Here is a 23,468-nt window from a genome sequence, read left to right as displayed (position 1 = left end):
GGTAAACGGATTGTAAATATGTTATTTAAAACATGATGATTATCTGTCTGATAATTAAACTGGTTCTAAAATAGTATTTCTTCACTGATGTGCTGTGTTTATTCCTAAATAATACGATAGTTTGGGTAGTTTTGTACTTATAAAGCAGATGCAATACTCTGCTGATAAAATTGACTTATACAGTTTAGTGTTATATTATATTTGTTTTCGGGTGAGAAATTATTTCGCGAACTACAATTTATAGTGATGTTGTATGTTTATCATAAACCCTTTAAATATAACATTATTATGTTCCACCTCTATCATCGTTAACCTCCAAATATTTTCCAATATCCTAGGTTATGTTTATGGCATCTCTATAGAATACCCTCTGCTTTATTATTTAGTATAGAATGAATATTGCCTCATTCTTCAGGCCATCAGATAATATCGATAATCGTTACTATTATCTGTATAAACTGAAGTTTCTTATACTGTAAATCTTAATGATGCGCTTCTAAAAATCTTTGCAACAGATAACTAGCCTGTGCATTAAATATCTAGTTTCATAAAAGTTGCTACTAATAGTAACAAGGACAGCGTGAAGTAAAGCCTGTTTGCAGATGCTTAAAGTATATGGAAAATTCAAGTTCAATGTGAGATTCTGTTATTTCAATCTTGTGATCTTGAACTAGAGTTTATCTTTCTCCTAATATCTCGTGCAAACTGAAAGATTTTTTGTCGATAACATAGATTGTTTTGTGATTAATATATTTAAGCAACAATTAGTTTATTGTAAAACTGTAACTGTGTACAAGTTCACTTTGAATTTGTCGGAATCTTATCGCCATATACGTATATATATATATTCATATATATATATTAACTTATTTAACTTATTTTCTAACACAATTCTACGATTCCTTAGAAGCATTAGTTCCCAATAATTTTTTTCAGACCATCAGTATGAATTGTTGAATGAAAGCACGCTGTGTTTTAAGAGACCTTGCACCTGAAGTGTGTTTTTTAATCCCAGCTCCTAAGAAAACTGTTTCATGTTCTTGAAAATATTAAGCTCTCAAACATTAAGCACATATTTCAAGAAGTACAAATATGGTTTTACAATTGTCCACCATTCGGAAAGAAACTATGAACGGTGTCTATTGTATGCCGTCATAACTGTGACTGAGGAAACTGTTTTGTGTCTCTTTCGCTAACATGAATCTTTGACAACATAAAACAGTCAGACAAATAATATATTCCCCAAATATTTACGCAAAATATTTTCAGCAGTTCCTGCGTTTCAACGTAATAGAAAAGACAAAAAAAGCTTCAATTCAAGCTTCAGTGACGTACATGTTAGAAAAAAAGAGTTAGAACGAATTGTGTGCAAAGAAACATATTTAGGGTTAATGATATTTCGCGGTTGATGCTTATTACAAAAGATTCATTGTCGCACTAACTTGTCTATATATTTATCTTAGGCCCGGCATGGCCAAGTGGTTAAGGCACTCGACTCGTAATCTGATGGTCGCGAGTTTGAATCCCTGTCATACCAAACATGCTTGTCTTCTTAGCCGGGGAAGCGTTATAATGTGACGGTCAATCTCACTATTCGTTGGTAAAAGACTAGCACAAGAGTTGGCGCTGGGTGGTCATGACTAGCTGCCCTCCCTCTAATCTTACACTGCTAAATTAGAGACGGCTAGCGCAGATAGCCCTTGTGTAGTTTAGCGCGAAATTCAAACCAAACCAAACCAATAGTTACCTTAACCATTAAATATACAAAAGCACTCCTTCTTACTGACATGTATTAGCAGTTCGAATAACTAGGTAAAAAATTCAGTATTAGGAAAAATTATTGTATTTATATAACTAGATTCTCAAGTATAAAATTTCAAAGATATTCATATCTAATACGTAAATGTGGAAGATCAATATATTTAAGTGTATTTAGAAGATGCCTTACATGACCAAAATATTCAAGTTCATATGTCCTCCTAATCATCTACAATGCCCCCTCAGTGGTACAGCGGTATGGCTGCGGACTTACAACGCTAAAAAGTGGATTTCGATACCAGTGGTAGGCAAAGCACAGACAGCCCATTATGTAAATTTGTCCTTAGCTCAAACAAACAATAATTCATTATAGTGAAATTCATGCTATAGACATATATATTTATATATTTTATTGGTCCAAGTTAATTGGACATAAAAGATAAATTATAATTACGTATAGTGACCATGGTCTTGGAACAGGTTTAAAATTCCCGTATTAAACTTTATAAGTCTTCAAATGTAGAACATGAATCATCCTTTTCCCATTCATTTAAAAGAGTTGGGTTTAAAAATACGTTTACTTGGCCCGGCATAGCTAGGTGGATTAAGGCGTTCGATTCGTAATCCAAGGGTCACGGGTTCGAATCCCGATCGCACCAAACATGTTCGCCCTTTCAGTCGTGGATGCGTTATGATGTGACGATCAATCCCACTATTCGTTGGTAAAAGAGTAGCCCGAGAGCTAGCGGTGGATGGCGATGACTAGCTGCCTTCCCTCTAGTCTTACACTGCAAAATTAGGGACGGCTAGCGCAAATAACCCTCGAGTAGCTTTGTGCGAAATTCAAACAAAAATACGTTCTCCTGCAATAAATTAAAAGTCCTTAAAGTGATAAAATGTTGAATATTTTTACTAAATTTTAAAATAGTCACGTTTAGGAAATGTTTGTTTGTTTATATAAAGCTACGCAGTACAGTGTACGTTAGCTCTAACCACCAGGGAGGGGTAACGAAACCCAGTTTTAGCGTTATTAGCCGTCAAACTTACTCCAGGTCCACTGGAAGAGATTTAAGAAGTAAATCTTTGTTTATACATGTTCAAAATATTCAAGTAGTAGAATTTAGAGTTCGAACCCTACTCTATTTAAACATTCAAATACCATATGTTAATGAAACATGCATTTCTTAGACGTCTCGACACTTGTATTTAATTATTAAATTCGAGATTTGAACTTTCATATTTTACAACAAAAATTATTATGCTTAGCAAATGAATTATCCGGATTTATGCTCAAGATATTTAAATTTAGAAGTTAAACCTCGTATGTCTAAGGTGATGTGGTTTAAAAACCATACTCTTCTCCTACACGATCATAGCGCTTTCTTGTATAATTCGAATCCTCAACCAATACAGTTTAAATACACGTATTTAGAACTTCTTTTAAACTTCCATAAAACTCAAGTTTAAAAACTGTCTTGCAGGTTAATCTATACTTTCAGCTAGTTAGATATCGAATCTGTGTCCTGCTCCTTTATGTCTAGAGTGATAAAGCTTAAAAAATAAAATCCTTCTTTTTTACGTATAAAATGCATAAACCTAGACTTTCAACCATTTTCCACTGTGTTTAAATCTGTCAAGCTTAGAATACATGTCGCCCTCATTTACATCCACATAATTATTAACAAAATCAAACCTCCTTCAACAGAGAAAGGTGCTCATCTGTAGGCTTAGGTTTCTCCTTTTATGCATTTAAGGTACTCAGATTGCAAACATAAATCCTCCTCGGGTATATCTCTAATATGTTACAAGTTGATATGATGATTCACTAGATGATTTTAATTTCTAAATACGGAATTCGGGAAGCTTGCAGATTAGTAATTGACCAAAGTATTTAGAGAACCACTAAATTTTGTTTCAACAAGACCAAAGGTTTTAGATTTATAAAGTGAACTTCCATTATATCAATCGCATTTAATCAGGGTTAAAATTTAGCCCTTTTTCTATAAGTGCAAGATATCAGAAGTTAAAGATATTTCAGATCGTTAAATATTTTGACTTAAGTAATAGAATATCATAATGATTTCGTAAGTATCCAAATATTAAGACATTTTTATATGTTTGGTTTGGTTCAACTGATATGGAAGTACCAAGAGCGGTTACATGATTTCACGATCGTTATTCATTTTAACAGGATGTCGTTATAAGAATAAATGACTGGAACAAATAAGACCTATCTTTTATTGTTGCGTCATCTTGGTTAAACGTGTTTACAAAGTATTGCATTGAGCAATGGTGGTCATTACATTAGCTATCATACTTTCTATACAGCAGTTTTGAATGTTTAATGACATGAAAAAACGAACTTATTTTATCCGAAATATTATTTGTATTTCTAGCCCAAAGCTGAAACCGCGGGAATCAAGTCCTGGATATTAGCATTGCATGTTCGTAAACTTACTGCTAACCTACCAGCACCAGTGGACTGAAAATATTAAATACGCTTGCTACAAAGTCGTACTTTATTTATAAAAGGCATATGTACTTCTTTTAAAGATAATAAGTTAGCTGCACAATAATTATAAACACGTATTAACAGAAAGCTCATTTAAAAAACTTTAATAAATTTCAAAAATAAAAAAGCAAACAAGAAAAATAGGATGCGTCATACCATCTTACGTCATCCGTTTTGAGGTTTCTTATTGGATCAGATGTTGTTTGAGGGGAACCTCCACGCGCTCGCAGGCGTTCAATACCGAAGATCTTAGACAGAAAGAATTAGTTTAGCGCGGTGCCTTTCAAAGTCTAGGTATCCGTTATGGTAACACAGTTACAACAGAGAAGCTCAGTTTTCAGCGGCTCGCAACCCTCCGTAGAGCTTTCCAACTTACCTGAAATGTTTACTTCTACCTAGACAGTGCAGGTAAACTAATTGTAAGATTTGAGGTAGTTTTTCAATAAGATATTTGTATTTTTTTCCTCTTTGTTAAAGAAGCACTAATTCCAGCGGTATGTAATGAAAGCTTGACGGATAACGTACCTGTAGAGCTCTCAATAGCATTACAACATTTTCACTGTTATAAAGCTATCTATTACGCAGATTTTAAGTTTATTTACTGCATTCGTGTCTTCTCGTTCCGTGAACGTTTTGTATATTGACACAGGTTGGTTACGCTCGGACTAGTCACTATACACAAGCATTTCGTGGAGAATAGTATAATACTCTACACCGAAGCGCTGTCGAAAAGTAGGCCTTTTTTCATCAGGAAAGAACAGTGTTTGATATTTTATTTTATTACACTTAACATTGGTTATATTTTACCAATAGGACCATAATAATTATTATTATTTATTATAAGATTTTTTTCATTCATTTAAGTTATTTATACTTTTATATTTATAAACATAAGTTTTTGTTCCACTATCTTTACGGTCCTGCTACTTGACTCTATAACTTTAACAATAACAAGTGTCGTAGCAACTTATCACGCGCAACAAACTATACTGAAGCTATATTGCCCGAGCTGTTTAATGTTTGTCACTGAACATTTAAGACGTTACAAAAAATAGTATTATTATCATTATATTTTTCCCCTAAAAAGTTTTTTCTTCATTTTTGATTTAAGACTAACCTAAATATCCTACACTAATAAAACCGAACCTCTTGAGATGTTATTGGTGACATGGATGCAAATCTCTCTAATGGAGAGAACGCCTAAATAAAGAAATAATACATTTTAATTATATATGTCATAAGACATAAGTATCAGACATTACATTTTGTAACACTTGATTCTTTAACTAGTCTCTTACAGATATTTCATGAATGAAAACAGCGTGTAATGACAGTATTTCAACCACACTACATTCGTCATACCCATTACCGATGACGCGTTTCGCTTAATTCAGAGCTCTATAAAATGGCTGGAATACAAGAGACGCAGCAATGGTTTGAACACTTTTTATATAAGGCATTTGATGTGGCTCACAGTGCATTATTCAAGGATTAAACATTCTGAAAATGTTCAATTTATTTTATAATTCTCACCTGGAGAAAAGATCAGAATCATCTAGAAATCAATATTCTGAGTTTGTAAATATATATTATTTAGTGTGGTCTAGATATTCAAAGATCAGTTTGTGACTTAACACTCAATACGTTTATTCAAAAAATAATATAAAATTATTTAAAAATATCACAGTATAGATTATACAAAGCACTGAAGAAGTGAATATAATAAGAGCAATGATATCACAGATCAAGTACAAACACCGGTATCATGATACCTTGTCAGAATAACAGGTTTAGAAAAGTGTTCAAGTATATTTAATGACAGCCATGTTTAACCAAAATTCAATCAAATATCTTAATTATAAATATTAATTAATTCATAGTTGGGCCTAGCATGGCCGAGTGGTTCGGGCGCTCGACTCCAAATCTAAGGGTCGTGGGTTCGAATCCCCGTCACACCAAACATGCTCGCCATTTCCCTCAGTCGTGAGAGCGTTGTGAAGTGACGGTCAATCTAATTATTCGTTGGTAAAAGAACAGCTCAATAGTTGGTGGTGAGCGGTGATGACTAGCTTCCTTACATTGCTAAATTAGAGACGGCTAGCGCAGACAGCCCTTTCCGCGAAATTAATGAAACAAACAATTCAGAGTTGATAAATAAATGATTTACTGGGATATTTTTGTTATTTATCACAAAATATTGGAGATTTAATTGCAAATACAGGTAACATACCAAAAGAAAGATTCGTAATGGTATAACATAAAGAATCAGTTTTCAGTCTAAACCTAAGATGTTTATAAGATTGATTTTGGTGTGCGACATCATACAACGTTTCGGCAAAGGGACTGTGATAATCATGCCATTCTTTACTTCTCAGTCTGCAACTATGATGCCTATCAGATTTAGTTGTATACGTGATATCATACATGGTGTCAAAGATAAACAATAATAGCCGCATCAATTTTCCCTTCTCAATCTACAAGGATGTTTATTAGATTTAGTTGGATTTGGATATCACACATGGTTTCAGAGAGAAACAATAATAATCGCACCATTTTTCACTACTAAATCTACAACTATGATGTTTATTAGACAGAGTTAAATGTGTGGTATCATAAAATGTTTAAAAAATAAACTATGAGAGTTGCATAATTTTAAACTTTTACATTCGCGAAAATAAAGTTTTAGAATACTTTGTTGTGCTTGTTTTACAAGTTAGTATATATGGCATTACGGTATTTTTAGTGTGTTCAGAAAACTGATGAAAAATCACCATTTGTAGTTGATTATTTGGTATTAAGCACAAAGCCACACAATTGACTATCGGTGCTCTGCCCACCACACATATCGAAACCAAGTTTTTAGCAGTATGAGTCCACAGACAGGCTGTGATACTGGGGGTCCACCATTTGTGTAACGATGTGACAAGTAATATCTTTGTATTAGGAAAATTTAGTTTGCCATTCTTAAAGATGCTTTGTAGACAGAGTTTTCATATACTTCAGTCGAGAACATAACGATAACACTATGAAACACAAATTTTGTTCATGGATAGTATGTGTTATTTCTTAATTTCTTCTGTTGTAAAACATTATTCCCTTCAAACTTTGCTTTTGTGATCTGGATAATAAAATTTAGAAATTAACCTATTTTCTTTGTAAAAACGGGCAAGTTTGCACATTTTCATTTACATAAGGTCTGAATAAAACAACATATGAATCAAGTTTTACATGTATTTATACTAAAGTTATATAAAAATGTTTAGAATTTAGCAGTTTTTCGAGATTTGCGACTGTCATCTAAATCATTTTCACGTATCAGCCCCGAAATATAGTCCAGGATTTCGGTTTTGTTAAACGAAGATCTCTGATAAAGCCATTGAAGTGTCTTTGATTATGGTAGTATGGGTTTCTCTCACCAGCTGCACCTCTGAAATTATAATCTGGATCTTCAACGTCTATTTTCTATACTATTGGAAATTTAAAATATAACTTAAAACATAATTAAATTTTAAAAGATCTAAAACTTGTATAATATAAAATCTTAATATTCAAGCAAGCAAAAAATTGTCTGTCTTACCTTCTAGAGTTTTTTTGCAGTGCTCAAGGTAAAATGAGGTACCCAGGGTTTGTTTTGATCCCCGACAGATATACTGAAATATGCCTTGTAGGCTTCACACATTTTAGCAGATGTTGTCACAGAGTACTTTTTCGCTCTTGTCTTGATAAGTTGGTCACATACAGAGCAGAATGCGTCTGAAGAATGCTTGCAGCTTTTTGATGCTGTCTCTGATAAAATCAGACAGGTCTATGTGTTCATTTAGGCAGCTAGAACTAAACTGAAGTGGTGAGTGGTGAACTTCTATATATATATTACTATGGAAAGTTCTAGAAAATTCTAAAAGGTTCTTGAAAATTCTTGTAAGTTCTACAACATTCTAGAAAATTCTTGTAAGTTCTACGACATTCTAGAAAATTCTTGAAAACTCTTGTAAGTTCGAGAAAATTTTCTGTCAGATACTCAGCACTGAATCTACCTGGAATGTTCTAGAAAATGGGTAACTTTGAAAATGTCATTACCCAGGTCACAAAAGCAAAGTTTGAAGAGAAAAATAGGTCTTTTCCATTTACTTTACGCATAAGCATTTGGGAAATAACACTTTCTGCCCAGGAACAAGAAAAAGTAACAATTTTGTTACATAGTGTTATTTATTTAATAATGTAAGGATGGTATTTCTCCTGGGCTGAGACTGCATTCCTACAAGTTTTTATGTATCAGTCGCATTTTCATTGCTCTGCAAAACAAGAGAGTTTCTAAATATCAGAATAAAAATATACCAAAATCTTAAATTATCTTTTTATACAATCTCAGTAAATATCACATGCTGCAGAAAACAGAAAAAATATATACAAAATTACTTATAGACACCTTCTTCGAGTTATCTTTTTCTAATACCGTTAGTTTACTTATGATTTGAAGCATGAAAAAGATTACTTCAGTCTGAGTTTGATCTTATTGGATCATTTTGAGAAGATCTTTCTAATCTTTTTTTTTTACCATTTCCTTTTGTAGGCAAACTCACAAGTTTCATCTGAGACATTTTAGAATCAAGTAATGCACTTTCAGATTTAATGAATATTTCATATTGCCTGACGTGCGTCACTAAGATAGTGGAATGGTTTTAATTAATATTTTTTTTGAAATAGACTCTTAACTGAGCTATTAAAAAAAATAAGCAGACTAGAATACTGATTCGTCAGTTTTTCTGGATGGTATTAAACTTAACTTGAATAAAGTAGTAATATTACTAAATAATCGGTGTTGAAAGTAAATAAATAACAATGTGTTATTAAACCTTATAATAATACTGATTTGTAAATGACTTTAAATCCACATTAATCTTATTTCACACAACAGCAGTTGTTGTTTACGAAATTAATAATGTACAAAGCGCTTCGATCATTAACATCTCCGTTGTAATCCAGTCGCCATGATAAGTCCTGGTGTTGTCGAAAGGCGTCTTCGGCACTGGAAATGACAGATGTAGTAGGTTAACTTTTATTAATAAGTTAATAGAATGACTGTTGAATTAACTTTCATAAGAGCTGGTGGAGTCCAAGTAAAAAAAAGACAGGAATTTTTTTGATTCCTTAGATTAGGATCAACGACTAGGATCAAGCTGGCGCCATGAGTACTGTGACATAGGTTATACATAGAACTGACATCAGCAGTGGAAAACGATCCAAAACAGCTATCACACTTACCTAGTCTTAACCCTAATTGATCATATAAATAGTTGTTTTATCCCTGGTACTTACCGAGTTCGTTTTGTTTAACATCTCTTTCTTCTTTATTTCTGATAAACTACCAGAGAAACATTTTCTATCTGTAATACATACTGGTTGTTGTTTTTGCTCCTCGGAAACATTACATTAAAATAAATTATGTTGATAAACATGTACAAGTTCTGTACCATAATAGTATAATGACAGTTCTATTCCATTGTGAGAGCTTATTGTTTATGTAACATCTAATATGAGTTTTTGTTAGAATCAGGTTACCGAGACTATAGAAGGCAAATGATTCTTTTACTTTATATTATAGATTTTCTTTACCCGTTGTAGCGCGCTATGTTGTCCTTTGAAGAAACGTTTACCTGATTACTTTCATTTTTTTTTATCCAAACCATTGCAGTTTGTAGAGTTCTGTTGATTTCAGGTAGATTTTATTTCCTTCTTTGTTAACTGTGAACAAGAGTTGCTGGTGTAAAAAATATCATGAACAAATAATTGTTCTATTTTATGATCATCTCAAAAATATTTTCGAGTTACTCATTCAGATATCCTTTCTAAAAACCAAACTGCTTCAGAAACTTCTTACTTCTTTTTTTCTTGGAAATTTTGTAGTAACTTTAAATGTAGTAAATCTCATCAGCTTTTTTTGGTTGTGTTTTTGTTTCACACTTACGAGTGCTAGACAGAACTGGTTTAATATATTTTGATAACTATGTGTCTTCTGACAATATTGTTACAATTGTCTGGAATGTTAACTATAGTGAAGTTGCACATAAAACACTCCTTTCTGTTTAGCATGTAACAAAGAAACGTAGAATTAGAAATCACTCGAATAACTAATCTCTCCCACAGGAAACGAGTTTATTCTGATAATACCTAGCATGTTTTTCTTACTTTACTATTCACTATGAATTCTGGACATACTTGATTTCTGTAGCATATAGTGTGCAAATAAATTATATACTCAAAACATATAATTATTCCAACTTCTAACTGTTTGAAAGTTGAACTAAAATCACCAAATATCTTCCCCGCAACAAAAAAATAAAATTGAAAGATATTGATATTAATATAAAACAAACACATTTGACACAATTATTCGAGCAGCACACATGTACATACCACAAGTACAGATATTCATTACTTCGTTAAATCTGTTGGTACGTTTTCATATAGTTGTACTACGTTTAGCGTTCCCTCGAAACGTTTTTCAAATACGATTTTTATATTTGTGTCATGATATAAAATACTGTTTGGTGCAGAAATTATTAATTGGTTTAATTTTTGAATGAATATTTTATGACTGTTTAATTTTTTATTACAAGAAAGTAAAAAGCAGGCGATTATTACAAGTTGTGTTTGTAAATCATTGATATCGAGAATATAGCGAGCAGACGATTTAATGATAAACACATAAATAGTATGAAATGAGTGAGAAACAGCAAACAGATACACACAGTAGCAGAAGAGAGTGAAGTCATGGCCAAATAAGATTTTGGCGTGAAATTAACTACGGTAGAAGCGATAGGCTTAACGAGTAACATAACCATAACTTTTAGTATGTCAGAGTAAGATTAACAGTAGAAAATGGGAAAAGAAGAATAATTTATATTGTCAAAACCTGGTTCTAAAATGACTGAATCAACCTGAGTACAATTTAACAAAAAGAACTGAGGATATTTTGAAGAAAGAAGATCAAACGATTACTGAAAGAGCAGTATACGACTACAGCAACTCGCGAAACAATTGTAAGTGAACAATATACAGAATACTAATGCGATTAAAATAGAGAAAGGTATTCCAGATTGTCAACTAAAAGTATAAAGTAATTGAATAGATCTAAGTGGAATTTTGACAATAATAAAACTATACACAGTGTTTATGATATCCCTATGATCTCTATGATGTAAAGAATTTATTCTACATACGTTTACTTTGTATGAATATGTATTATTTTATAAACAAGTGGAGTACGTGCTGTTCTTTTATCGTTGAATTTATCGCCAAAAAATCACAGACACCTACTGTGGAAGAATCGTAAACCCAACAACAACAACACAATATGTATTTATGCAATAAAGATGTTTAAGTAAAAGCCTTTAATCGACAAAAGGTGAACTCAACTTTAACATCTGACAAAGTGGCATATATACCTGAAAGCAGTAGTCTACATCACAGACCTTCAACGTCTGAGCTACGCATGTCTGAATGACAAGTGGAATTTTTACCGTCATACATATTTATAGTACACAAAATGGAGAGACAGGTTTTACTGCATCTTGTTTTTAACCAATAATGTCCATGTTCACAACTCCGTGGCACTAGCTAATAAGCCGCGCTTGGATCTATAAACATGAAATTGTTTAAAACATAAAATTTAGATCGTTTTACTAATGGAAACTCGCAGAAGCTCTTGCATAATTACTTGAAGGACTTCGTCTCTTTAATATTCCTCGGGGTGAGTCAGTGGGTAGTTTGTATGCGTATAGCTCTAAAATCGGGTTTCGATACCTGCAGTGGTCAAAGCATAGGTTGCCCATTATTGACGCTTAAATACAAACAAAAAGATTCTATAATAATATATCATATCTCTGTTTCCATACTTTAAATCCACATGGTATATGAGCGAGATATATTTTATTTGTTTGTCTTCAAAAAGTTCATTGCTGCAGAAAAACAGTGAATTTGACTGATTTCTATCATTTTTCCGTCTTACACCAAAATATAATGAACAATTTTCCAACACCCTCAGCACAGCTGTATCGAAAATTACAAAAAAAATATGTCGATTATCACTTACAAAAAAAACCGCAACAGCGTTTTGGTTTAAACTTCCGCCATTTAAGTAACTCTCTAAAACAAAAAAACAATGGTATGAAAAATATAGTGATAAAGTTACAGTCGTTTTGGTGTAAACTTCTACCATTTGAGTAACTTTTTAAAACATAAATCAATGGTCTAAACAATAAAGAGGTAAATATATCGTCCTTTTGGTGTAAACTACCACTATATGAGTAACTCTTTAAAACATAAATCAATGGTCTAAAGAATAAAGAGGTAAATTTATAGTCGTTTCGATATGGTCGGCTCGACACAAGACGTTTCACAGAAAACAACAGAGTGGTTAACAATAACGATTGTTTAATAACACGTATTTCATGGGACACTGACAACCTAAATAAGCATATAGATAAGGTACGTATTGATATTAATATTTTATGTGTTGACTTCTATTTAATGTGAATACCTCATGATGTATTTTAATAAAAACTTCATTAATGATCTGTCATGAGCTTTGGAGCTGATCAAACAAGTTACAATGAAAAACTACAAAAATAATCCATAGTTTGCAAAATAAATCACTCATATGTCGTAAGCAAACTACTGAACACGTGCTTGTGTTCATTTCACACTTTTAGAAATTGTTCGTCCAGAACAGAGTTTTCTTACAATCATTTAGCTTGGAGCGGTTCAGTGGTCAGTGCAGCAGTCGGCGGATAAGAATGTGTAAATTTCGAACGAATGGTCTGCCGTCGGACACATTCCGAATTACACTATGTAACACAAATTTTGTTCATGGATAGTACGAGGTCTGTTCCAAAAATACGCGGACTGACGTCATAAAACAAAATGTACTTTATTTAGAAGTTACAGGTCTGGGACCCCTTCAAAGTACTCTCCTCCCCAACGCACACACTTATCCCAACGGTGTTTCCACTTTTTGAAACAGTCCTGGTACGCTTCTTTTGTAATGTCCTCCAGCTCCTTCGTCGCATTTGCCTTAACCTCGGGAATCGTCTCAAATCTTCTTCCTTTTAAGGGTCTTTTGAGTTTGGGGAACAAGAAAAAATCGCAAGGAGCAAGGTCAGGTGAGCAGGGTGGGTGGGGAAGAACAGTGATCGAGTGTTTGGCCAAAAACTCACGAGTTCTGAGGGCTGAATTTCGCAGCAACGCGGTGCATCGTCAATTTTTCGGTCAAAATCTCGTAACAAGATCCAACTGATATCTCACACTCTTCAGCAAGCACGCTGACAGTCATACGTCGATTTGCCCACACCAGGGTGTTGATTTTGTCGACGTGTGGGTCGTCAGTTGACGTGGAAGGACGTTCAGGACGCTCATCATCTTCAATGGACTGTCGACCATCCTTAAAACGTTCATGCCACTTGAAACATGCCGTACGCTTCATAGAAACATCACCGTAAGCCGTGTTAAGCATAAAAAAAGTTTCAGTTGCAGATTTTCCAAGTTTAACACAAAATTTCACAGCAAGTCGTTGCTCCTTCAGGTCATTCATTCTGAAATCCACCAAACGAAAAAATCGCACTTCACTTAAAACCGCGTAACTAATACACAAATGAAGATATCTGCAATCGGGAAATGGAGTCATAATCAGCTGATCTGTGCAAACCTAGCGACACAAAGCGGATTGCCCTGGAACCAGCTGGAGTCGCGCAATTCGAACAGTCCGCGTATTTTTTGAACAGCCCTCGTATGCGTTATTTCTTAATTTCTTCTGTTGTAAAACATTATTCCCTTTAAACTTTGCTTTTGTGACCTGGATAATGAAATTTAGAAATTAATTTATTTTCTTTGTAAAAACGGGCAAATTTGCACATTTTCATTTACATAAGGTCTGAATAAAACAACATATGAATTAAGTTTTACATATATTTATACTAAAGTTATACAAAAATGTTTAGAATTTAGTAATTTTTCGATATTTGCGACTGTGATCTAAATCACTTTCACGTATCAGCTTTGAAATATAGTTCAGGATTTCGGTTTTGTTAAACCAAGATCTCTGATAAAGTCATTGAAGTGTCTTTGATTATGGTAGTATGGGTTTCTCTCACCAGCTGCACCTCTGAAATTATAATCTGGATCTTCAACGTCTACCTTCTCTTCTAATTTCCTGCTCTCTTTTGATGATGGCTGCTTTCTCTCTTGTGGAGTGGCTACAGAGAGCTCTGGGCAGTGTGACACTTGGGCGATGGGTGTTGGAAGGTCCGGATACAGGATAGCAGATGCATTCTTGCCAGCCCGACGTTTGGAAGGGTCCACCATGCAGAAGTAGCACTGAGTGGTCAGTGGGCTCACGCCAAACTCTTGGAATAGCGAATTTCATGACACTCTTTTCCCCTCTGTACCATCCTGCAAAAGAGCAAAATAAAATTATGAAGAATAAATTTATTTCATCCACAACTAATGTGCAAGAGGTTCATACAAAATATTTTATATGTGATATTTTTTGTACTATTGAAAATTTAAAAAGTAAATTAAAACATATATAAACCTTAAAAGATTTAAAACTTGTATAATATAAAATCTTAATATTCAAGCAAGCAAAAAATTGTCCGCGTTAGAGTGTTTTGCAGTGCTCAAGATAAAATGAGGTGCCCAGGGTTTGTCTTGATCCCCGACAGGCATGTCGAAATATGTTTTGTCGGCTTCACACATTTTAGCAGATGCTGTCACAGAGTACTTTTTCGCTCTTGTCTTGATAAGTTGGTCACATATATAGCAAAATGCGTCTGAAGAATGCTTGCAGCTTTTAGATGCCATCTCTGATGAAATCAGATAGGTCTATGTATTCACTTAGGCAGCTAGAACTAAATTGAAATGATGAGTGGTAAGCCTCTGTATATATATTATTAAGGAAAGTTCTAGAAAATTCTAAAAGGTTCTTGAAAATTCTTGTAAGATTTACAACATTCTGAAAATTTTTTGTCAGTAATTGGGAAATAACACTTTTTGCCCAGGAACAAGATAAAGTAAAAAAAAATTGCCACATTGTGTTATCAGCTGTGTCCATTATCTTCAAATAAATGACAGCTGTGCCAAAATCGAGGAGTTTCTGACCATCTGTACTGAATTCTTAGGGAAAATATCAGAAAATTTTGTTTGTCTCTACCGTTTAATACTTATCCTGAAACACGTAGAAGTTGAGCTTACTTACAGTAACCCATAGAGCACATTATTAACTGATGGATATTAGTAGTTTAAAAGAAATCTTGCTAACTAATTACCTAAATTAACAAGTGACAAGAGAGTTCACAGTTACGTTGATGGAGTACTTGTACATATTAAAACGGGTACGTATTATGAAAGCCTCTATTTAAAACGTTAATATTAGCTTCTTAATGCTAAAGCCCAAGATGATTAAAAGAATCTTAATTTGAATTACTATTACCCAATAAATAAAGAAATTGTCTATTAATATTATGCTTTACTAATCATAATAGGGAGATAACAGTGTCATTAGAATATCCAAAGTTAAAAATTCTAGGTAGGAAAAGTGCCATTTCTAGAATAACGATTTATCATCTTCCAAAGAACTAAAAAGTCACAATGATATATTATAGTGAACTTACAACTAGAAAAATCGAGAACACTGTATTTAGTTCAATCCACAGTATTTTCATGCAAGCATTTAAACACGATTAAAAACTACTTTTATTGTCTGCTTCGGTTGATGTTGATGTTTTCTAACAGCAAAGCCACATCGGGCCAACTACTGTAACAGCGGGGACTGTCTGCTTCGAAATAACGAATCATACGACTGTTATTGTAACTGTTTAGTATATGACTACATGCTATAAGCGAAACCTATTCTAAGTTACTTAAGTTGTTACAGCTGTATATTATACATACGTTTTCATATATCTACTTTATAGTCTTACAACAATATATATTAATGTTATTCTACATTGCTCTTTGTTTTTTCCGATAATTTAATGATTACACATTTTGTTGAAGTAAACATACAAATGATAACAAAAATAAAATTAGAAAAAAATATTAACACCATTTGTTGTTGTTGTTTTTCTTATAGGTTATGTCATTCATTACACTCTGTTTTATTAGATGGTATTTTGGGCCCAGCATGGCCAAACGTGTTAAGGCGTTCGACTCGCAATACGAGGGTCGCGGGTTCGAATCCACGTCGCACCAAACATGCTCGCCCTTTCAGCGGTGGGGGCATTATAATGTAACGGTCAATCCCACTATTCGGTGGTAAAAGAATAGCTCAAGAGTTAGCGGTGAGTGGTGATAATTAGCTGCCTTCCCTCTCGTGTTACACTGCTAAATTAGGGACGGCTAACGCAGATAGCCCTCGAGTATCTTTGCGCAAAAAACAAACACTGTATTTTTGTCATTGGTTATGCCATTGATTACACTGTATTTTTTATTGCAAATTGATCAATGTATTTCATATTATTTTTTAAATATCGAATATATTTATTTAAATAAGTTATTGAAAGTATTTCATACTTATCAAACAGCTGGTAAAATTTTCCAAACTAGTAAACTTCAAGAGCGTGTGTAGGAATATAAACAAAAATCATTTTTAACTTTTTGTAATATATTCCAAAATTAAAGTAATTTCAAATTGTGACATATATATATATATAAAGATTAAGAATAAAAAGTTTGTTTGTTTTTGAATTTCGCACAAAGCTACTCGAGGGCTATCTGTGATAGCCGTCCCTAATTTAGCAGTGTAAGACTAGAGGGAAGGCAGCTAGTCAGCACCACCCACCGCCAACTCTTGAGCTACTCTTTTACCAACGAATAGTGGGATTGACCGTCACATTATAACGCCCCCACAGCTGAAAGGGCGAGCATGTTTGACGCGACGGGGATGCGAACCCTCTTGGCCATGCCGGGCCTAGAATAAAAAGTACTACACAATTTCTGTGGTAATAAAAATTTAGAAACGAGAAAATAGGCACACAAGTTACTTTTAACTATTTGCAAGATACACCAAAATTAAAATAATTCCAAATTGTGACGTACATATAAGCATTAAGAATGAAACGTACTACACAATTTCAAACATTTTTTGTTCCAATAAAAATTTAAAAACAAGAAAATAGGCACAATTGTCACTTTCAACTATTTGTAAGATATATCAAAATTAAAATTATTTTAAGTTGTTTCATGTATATCAACATTAAGAATGAAATGCACTACACAATTTCTGTTATAATAAAAATTTATGAGCAATAAAATAGGTACACAAGTTACTTTTAATTAGGTACATAAGTGGCTTTCACAAAATTATGAAATGACAAAAAAACTCACTTAAAAGTAAAAATTGAAAATTACACAGCTGTATTGACAAATGTTGTAACAAACAAGTAGTTTCGACAATTAAAAATAAATTATACGTATACTGTGCGTCAATATGTTTCATAAAATAACATTTTTTGTTGTTTTAATTTTGGACATACAAAGTACTAAACACATAATTTAAAAATTCAATGTTTCAAAATTAGCTTTTAATGAATTTAGGCTATTGTGTAATTGGCAAAGAAAATATTCGCAACATTGTCGTCTTCAAGAATATTGTTTCTTTATCGGTAAAGCAATGTCTTGATTACAATATTTGTTAGGATGGTTGTGAAACGAAAATAGTTTATTACTTGAGCTCTGTTCTATCTGCCCGTGAATGTATAGCTTAATTTATAGGGAACATAATACAAAACAATAACACATTTTATATGTTTGTTTCTTTGAAGTTAAACACAAAGCTACCCAAAGGGCTATTTATGCCCTTCCTGCAACAGGTATGGAAAACCGGTTTTTAGTGTTGTAAGTCCGAAGACATACTGTTGTACTATTAGGGGGCCACATAATTTTTTGTTATAAAAAATGTGTGTTTTTCTTATAGCAAAGACACATCGGGCTATCTGTTGAGTCCTCCGAGGGGAATCGTACCCCTGATTTTAGCGTTGTAATTCGGTAGACTTACCGCTATTTTATAAAAAATTCGTTGTTTTTTAATACGAAAACCTTAACACATATACACACGTACACATTAAACTTTGTTTACTTCAGTAACATTTTAAGAAATTTTCATTCTGGCCTTGGAAAATTTCTTTCTTTCATCTCATTGGCTCTGCCAAGATATATTCAAGAAGCAAGTGACATTTTTTGTTTTGTTTTTTTTTGTCAGTGGAAAATTATAAAAGTAACTAATATTCCATAATACTATTGGGCAGAAAAAAATCGAAACAATTTATGAAATCAAACAAGAATAAGTATTATCACATAGTCGTTCAGACAAAAGTAATCGGATCAAAACTAAGTTTTCCCCTTTGAGAATACAATTAAATGTATGCAGAGTATAATCGTATTTTTATTGGCACTATGATGGAGTCACGTAAGAGCGTCGTAAGTGTAGAAGAGAATGTGTACGTTTTATATTCATAGTCTTATCACATCGAAAAATTTATCTACCAAACATGGGTTTACCTAAGATTAGTATCAAATATAGAGTTGAGATATTTTCAACCCACAGTGGAGAAATAAAGGTTTAACAGTTCTCATGAAGCTCACTTACAAAACGATATTTTGTCTGTTCTCCGATACAAATTAGAATCGGTGGCTTCTAAGTACAAAACGTTGTTTAATATAATATTTTGCACAAATATTCGGCAAATATTAAAGTGTTTTTTTTATTAATAAATGATGTCTTGTTGGCTATTTAGTGAAGATTTCAGTGTTCCTAGAAATGACTGTTAAATACGGCTTGCATCACTCTGGTGTGATATAATTACGAATTTGTTAATGAAAATTTAGTAATTATAGTATAATTAATTTAGAATAAAAACAAAATTTATAAGATATGTATATTATATTTTAATACATTGTATAATATACTTTATATACATATGAAAATAAATATAGAACAAATAACACGATTAGGTTAAATTTTAAATCAAAACTAAGGAAAATATTAAATACAACCTGACCAAAACCCAGTTATAAAATTAAAGCACAAATTCCTCTTCAGAGTAAATATGTTTTACAGGTATATCCCCAACGCTATGTTGGTCCTATTTCTGCACCCACCTTAAAAAATGGTACGTTTATATTCTTCAAACATGTGACTTATGCTCGAGTGTTATGTTGCATTATTTTGTTTCGAAAATGTTTTTATGTTTTAATTTGATCATATGTTTAGAGTAAACATACCATGTCGTTCAGAAGTTTATTGAAAGGTAAACATTTTAGGAATAGAGATGTACAGAAAGATACTCATCAGTGATATATAAAACAAGGTACTGTGGGCTTACCCTCTGAAAATGGAAGATCACTTTAAGGTCATGTCTTTCAAAACTTTTATTAATATACATCATCAAAGTGTTTATTGCAGATATGAAGACAATAACAAAGGAAAACATCAAAATCATGCCACAACTTTTAGGGTAAAAAATCTAGATGAAGTAAGTGTTTAAGCAGTATTATAAATCGGTGGCGACAACCAATAAATGTGTTCAGAGTGCTGCCCAAATTATGTCAAATGTTCATATGGCAGGTAAATAGTTGTTGCTGTTTTTTGTCTGCTCTCACGTGTATATGAACCTTTAGTTCTGCAGCCGCTGACACACACATTTCCTATCATTTGATATGAAGGGAGACATTCAAACCGGTATTCATCAATATGGCAGCAACCCGGATATTCTGATAGCATATTCTATGTGGTATGATCATTTTAAACTTTATTTCATTTGAATGCTACTTCACTATTTAAACATTGCACTTTTCGCAGGGACTTTTATTTTAGTACTTTAAAACTATTTGGGAAAAAGGTATTCTAAGATGTAATGACCCGCTTTTATAAATTTGTATAATAGCCAGTGCTAAGGTCGACATTTGATTTTCTGTATCACAACTCCTTACTAGTGGAAGGGATTCATTTGTATCTGGTCTTATTCTTTTTGAGAAACGATGCTGGTCATTGTTGGTTAAAAATACTTTGTTTGTTACTGTCTACATTTTGGTAATTCCAGTTTTTGAGGTGTGTTGCATATTTTCAACATTGCTAGCTGACATGACCTTAAAAAACCTCAATGACAATGTCACTGGTTAGGTTGACAGTCTGCATCACTGACTGTGATGTTACCATACTTTTTCATTTCTAAGTTATTTGCTTGTCACTGGACTTCAGAATAATCTTGTACATATATGTGTCTAAGGTTCGTTTATAAACTGTTATTTGTCCAGTTAAAAAACGTAAAGATGTAATGTTCAGATGGTTATGCTGGACCTGATACAAGTGGAGGAAGTTTAGATGTAATGTTCAGATGGTTATGCTAGACCTGATACAAGTGGAGGAAGTTTAACCCCTTCTTTTTCAATACAAGAGAATTAGTATTAGCATACTGAGACAAGTTTACCCTATTGTATGTTATAACACTTTCATATTTTGATATTACGCCTCTAGATATCAACACATCTTTACATAATTTGTCAATTTCTTATAGATATTATGTCTGTTATCTCTTCTCCCTTTACTTTAACCTTTTATTTTAACATGCAAAGTGTTTTGTTATTTCAAATTAAAGTCTCCCAGAACATAGAGCTTGATTTTAATTATAATGAATTTAGAATTTTTTTAACTTCAAACTTGTTTTCAGCAAATTATGAATATTTTTTTTTCCATGATCTGAAGGTGAAAATGAAACATTTAACTGATTTTTACTATAATTATCGTGCTGACAATCTGCACCATTGACTGTGATGACACCATACTATAATTATTGTGCTGTGTATTTTCATTGAAAGAAATATGAGCAAAAACAGACAGACCTATTATTCAATAGATAATGGTGTCATATTTTCGAAAACTCTATCATTAATCTAATCACCCTTAAGGGATTTGGAAGCGAAAAAGAGATAATAACTTCAATAAATCCCACATTGTTGAGATCAGTAGCGCTACCTGGTTTAGGTTAATTTATCAACGTGATGTACTATCTACTCCTTTACTTACTATACGTTTAGCCTTTTCAACAAACACAACAATAGTTTAACTTTGTTGTAATTGATCAGAGAAGGTAACAAGCTGCTCTTTCACAGGCGATATTAAAGTGTTTTTATATGTTCAGTCACATAATAATAACAGAACTGCTAGCTGTGACATTTCTTAAGATCCAGAATTAAGTCTTATAAATATATATATATGTATTTAATCACTATAATTCTTTTCTTTTTTTTCAAATTTGTTAAGTATATAACCGAGAATTTAATAATATGCTTAAAGGATTGGACGCGTAATACACATATGAGCTCGGGCTTTGTTGTAGCTTCAACGTTAACACGAAATACTTAAAGAAGATCAAAATAAAATTATGTTTAAGTAAAAGTTAACCTTCGATTAACCTCTCATGATGTTGTGTTTGGAAGTCTACATTTGATCGAAACGTGGATGTTATGGAAGTAACAGAATATAAATATTCCCTTAAAAGCACCTGCTGATCGCAGCAGGATACGTTTCTCTGATCAAAACGAAAAGGAACTGACACGTAAACGGGTGTTTACGCCATGATTTATTCAAAGCCATCTGCTTCATACGGCTCTTTCCTACCATTCTTTCAAACTGGACTTTTCTGTTATTGTCACACAGTCTCGCACCGCAATATTCGTTATCAGTAATAAATGCATCGTTAGACCATTTAATCTCAGGTTCTGGCCATTATTACACCATACATAGAATAAAATTATGTTCTGTTTTAAGGACGTTAGTTTTCCGGACAGTTTGACGTTTATAGTTTGAAACAGATTAAAAGTACAGACGATCCAGTTAACACAACATTTTCTGACAAGTGTAATAATCGAAAACATGCCTTTTCTATGTAGTTTTAAATAAGGCATTTAATTTTATTATATCCATCTATACGGCAATAATGTGTTCAACGTGGCATCTTTTTTTGAAGCGTCATCATTGTACCAGAAATTAATTCACTCATATAAAACTTCATGATGGCAAATGGAACGAAAAATAAACTTTTTGGTTCTCAAAATAAACAAGTACCATATGCTATAAATTTTCTTGATAACGTTTGTGAATAATTCAGATAAACATCAAACGTAGTAAAAGATGTGAGACGTTAATTACACAAGGTGGGCCGAAAGTAGACGTACAGTTGATAATTGAAAACGCATTTGAAGTTATTTGATTAATATTAGAGTGCACAGTTGATAACTAATAATTTATTTAACGGCACTTTACACATGACATGGAACTATGAGAAAGTGAAATATATATGCAAAAACGGCTCGTTTGGGTTGAGAAAATATTTTACATAGAAGAGCGAACAACGTTTCGACCTTCTTCGGTCATCGTCAGGTTCACAAAAAAAAAATTGTGCATTGTGCAGACCACATACCTAATGTTCTTGGGAAATGACTTTTTTTTTTTGTGAACCTGACGATGACCGAAGAAGGTCGAAACGTTGTTCGCTCTTCTATGTAAAATATTTTCTCAACCCAAACGAGCCGTTTTTGCATATATATTTCTCAACAAGTGGGTTTCTCGACATCACTGATTATGAGAAAGTGAATCCAAATGTAATCCCGCAGATGTTCAAATTGAAACCCGTCACTGTTCACACAGTCCTGAAGTATGCCTGCCACACTACTACAAACTTTGACACAAGTCTGCCTATCCATCAAGTTTGGTAAATGCGTCTGTGATGTACTTTTTCGTTTTGTCAACACTGCTCGATTTTCTGCCGTAAACTTTGTCCTTGGTTATTCACTTGAAGAAAAAGTCCATACACGACTGTGCACCTACGTTTTAGCTTCTCTGTATAATAGAAACGATATATCTGCAAATACACTAAATTAAAACTCGTTGATTTACTGTATTAGAACAGCATTGTGCAGACCACATACCTAATGTTCTTGGGAAATGACTTAGAATTTATTTACTTATTGTGTAATGACAGCGGTTCACAAGCTGTTTATTTAATGTACTAGGCCAATAACCTAAAACTTGTTTACTTATTGTGTAAGGACAACAGTTCACAGGTTGTATACCTGATGTGCTGGAACAATGACCTAGAACTTGTTTACTTATTGCATAAGGACAACAATTTACAGGTTGTGTACC

At 33.0% G+C, this 23,468-nt stretch overlaps 1 protein-coding gene across 2 annotated transcripts in view; it reads left to right on the top strand.

The window, feature by feature from the left end:
* The first annotated feature begins 4,474 nt into the window (after nucleotides 1–4,474).
* The window catches only part of LOC143256717 (uncharacterized), a 140,689-nt gene continuing 121,695 nt past the window's right edge, over nucleotides 4,475–23,468 (top strand). For both annotated transcript variants that reach the window (XM_076514324.1, XM_076514326.1), the window contains exon 1: nucleotides 4,475–4,678. The gene's annotated coding sequence lies outside the window, so the exon portion shown is untranslated. The remainder of the gene's footprint in view (nucleotides 4,679–23,468) is intronic.

The sequence above is a fragment of the Tachypleus tridentatus genome, chromosome 7, assembly GCF_004210375.1.
Source record: "Tachypleus tridentatus isolate NWPU-2018 chromosome 7, ASM421037v1, whole genome shotgun sequence".
Classification (NCBI taxonomy): Eukaryota; Metazoa; Arthropoda; class Merostomata; order Xiphosura; family Limulidae; genus Tachypleus; species Tachypleus tridentatus.
The sequence above is the reverse complement of the archived record's forward strand: the minus strand, read 5'-3'. Positions and strand labels throughout refer to the sequence as shown.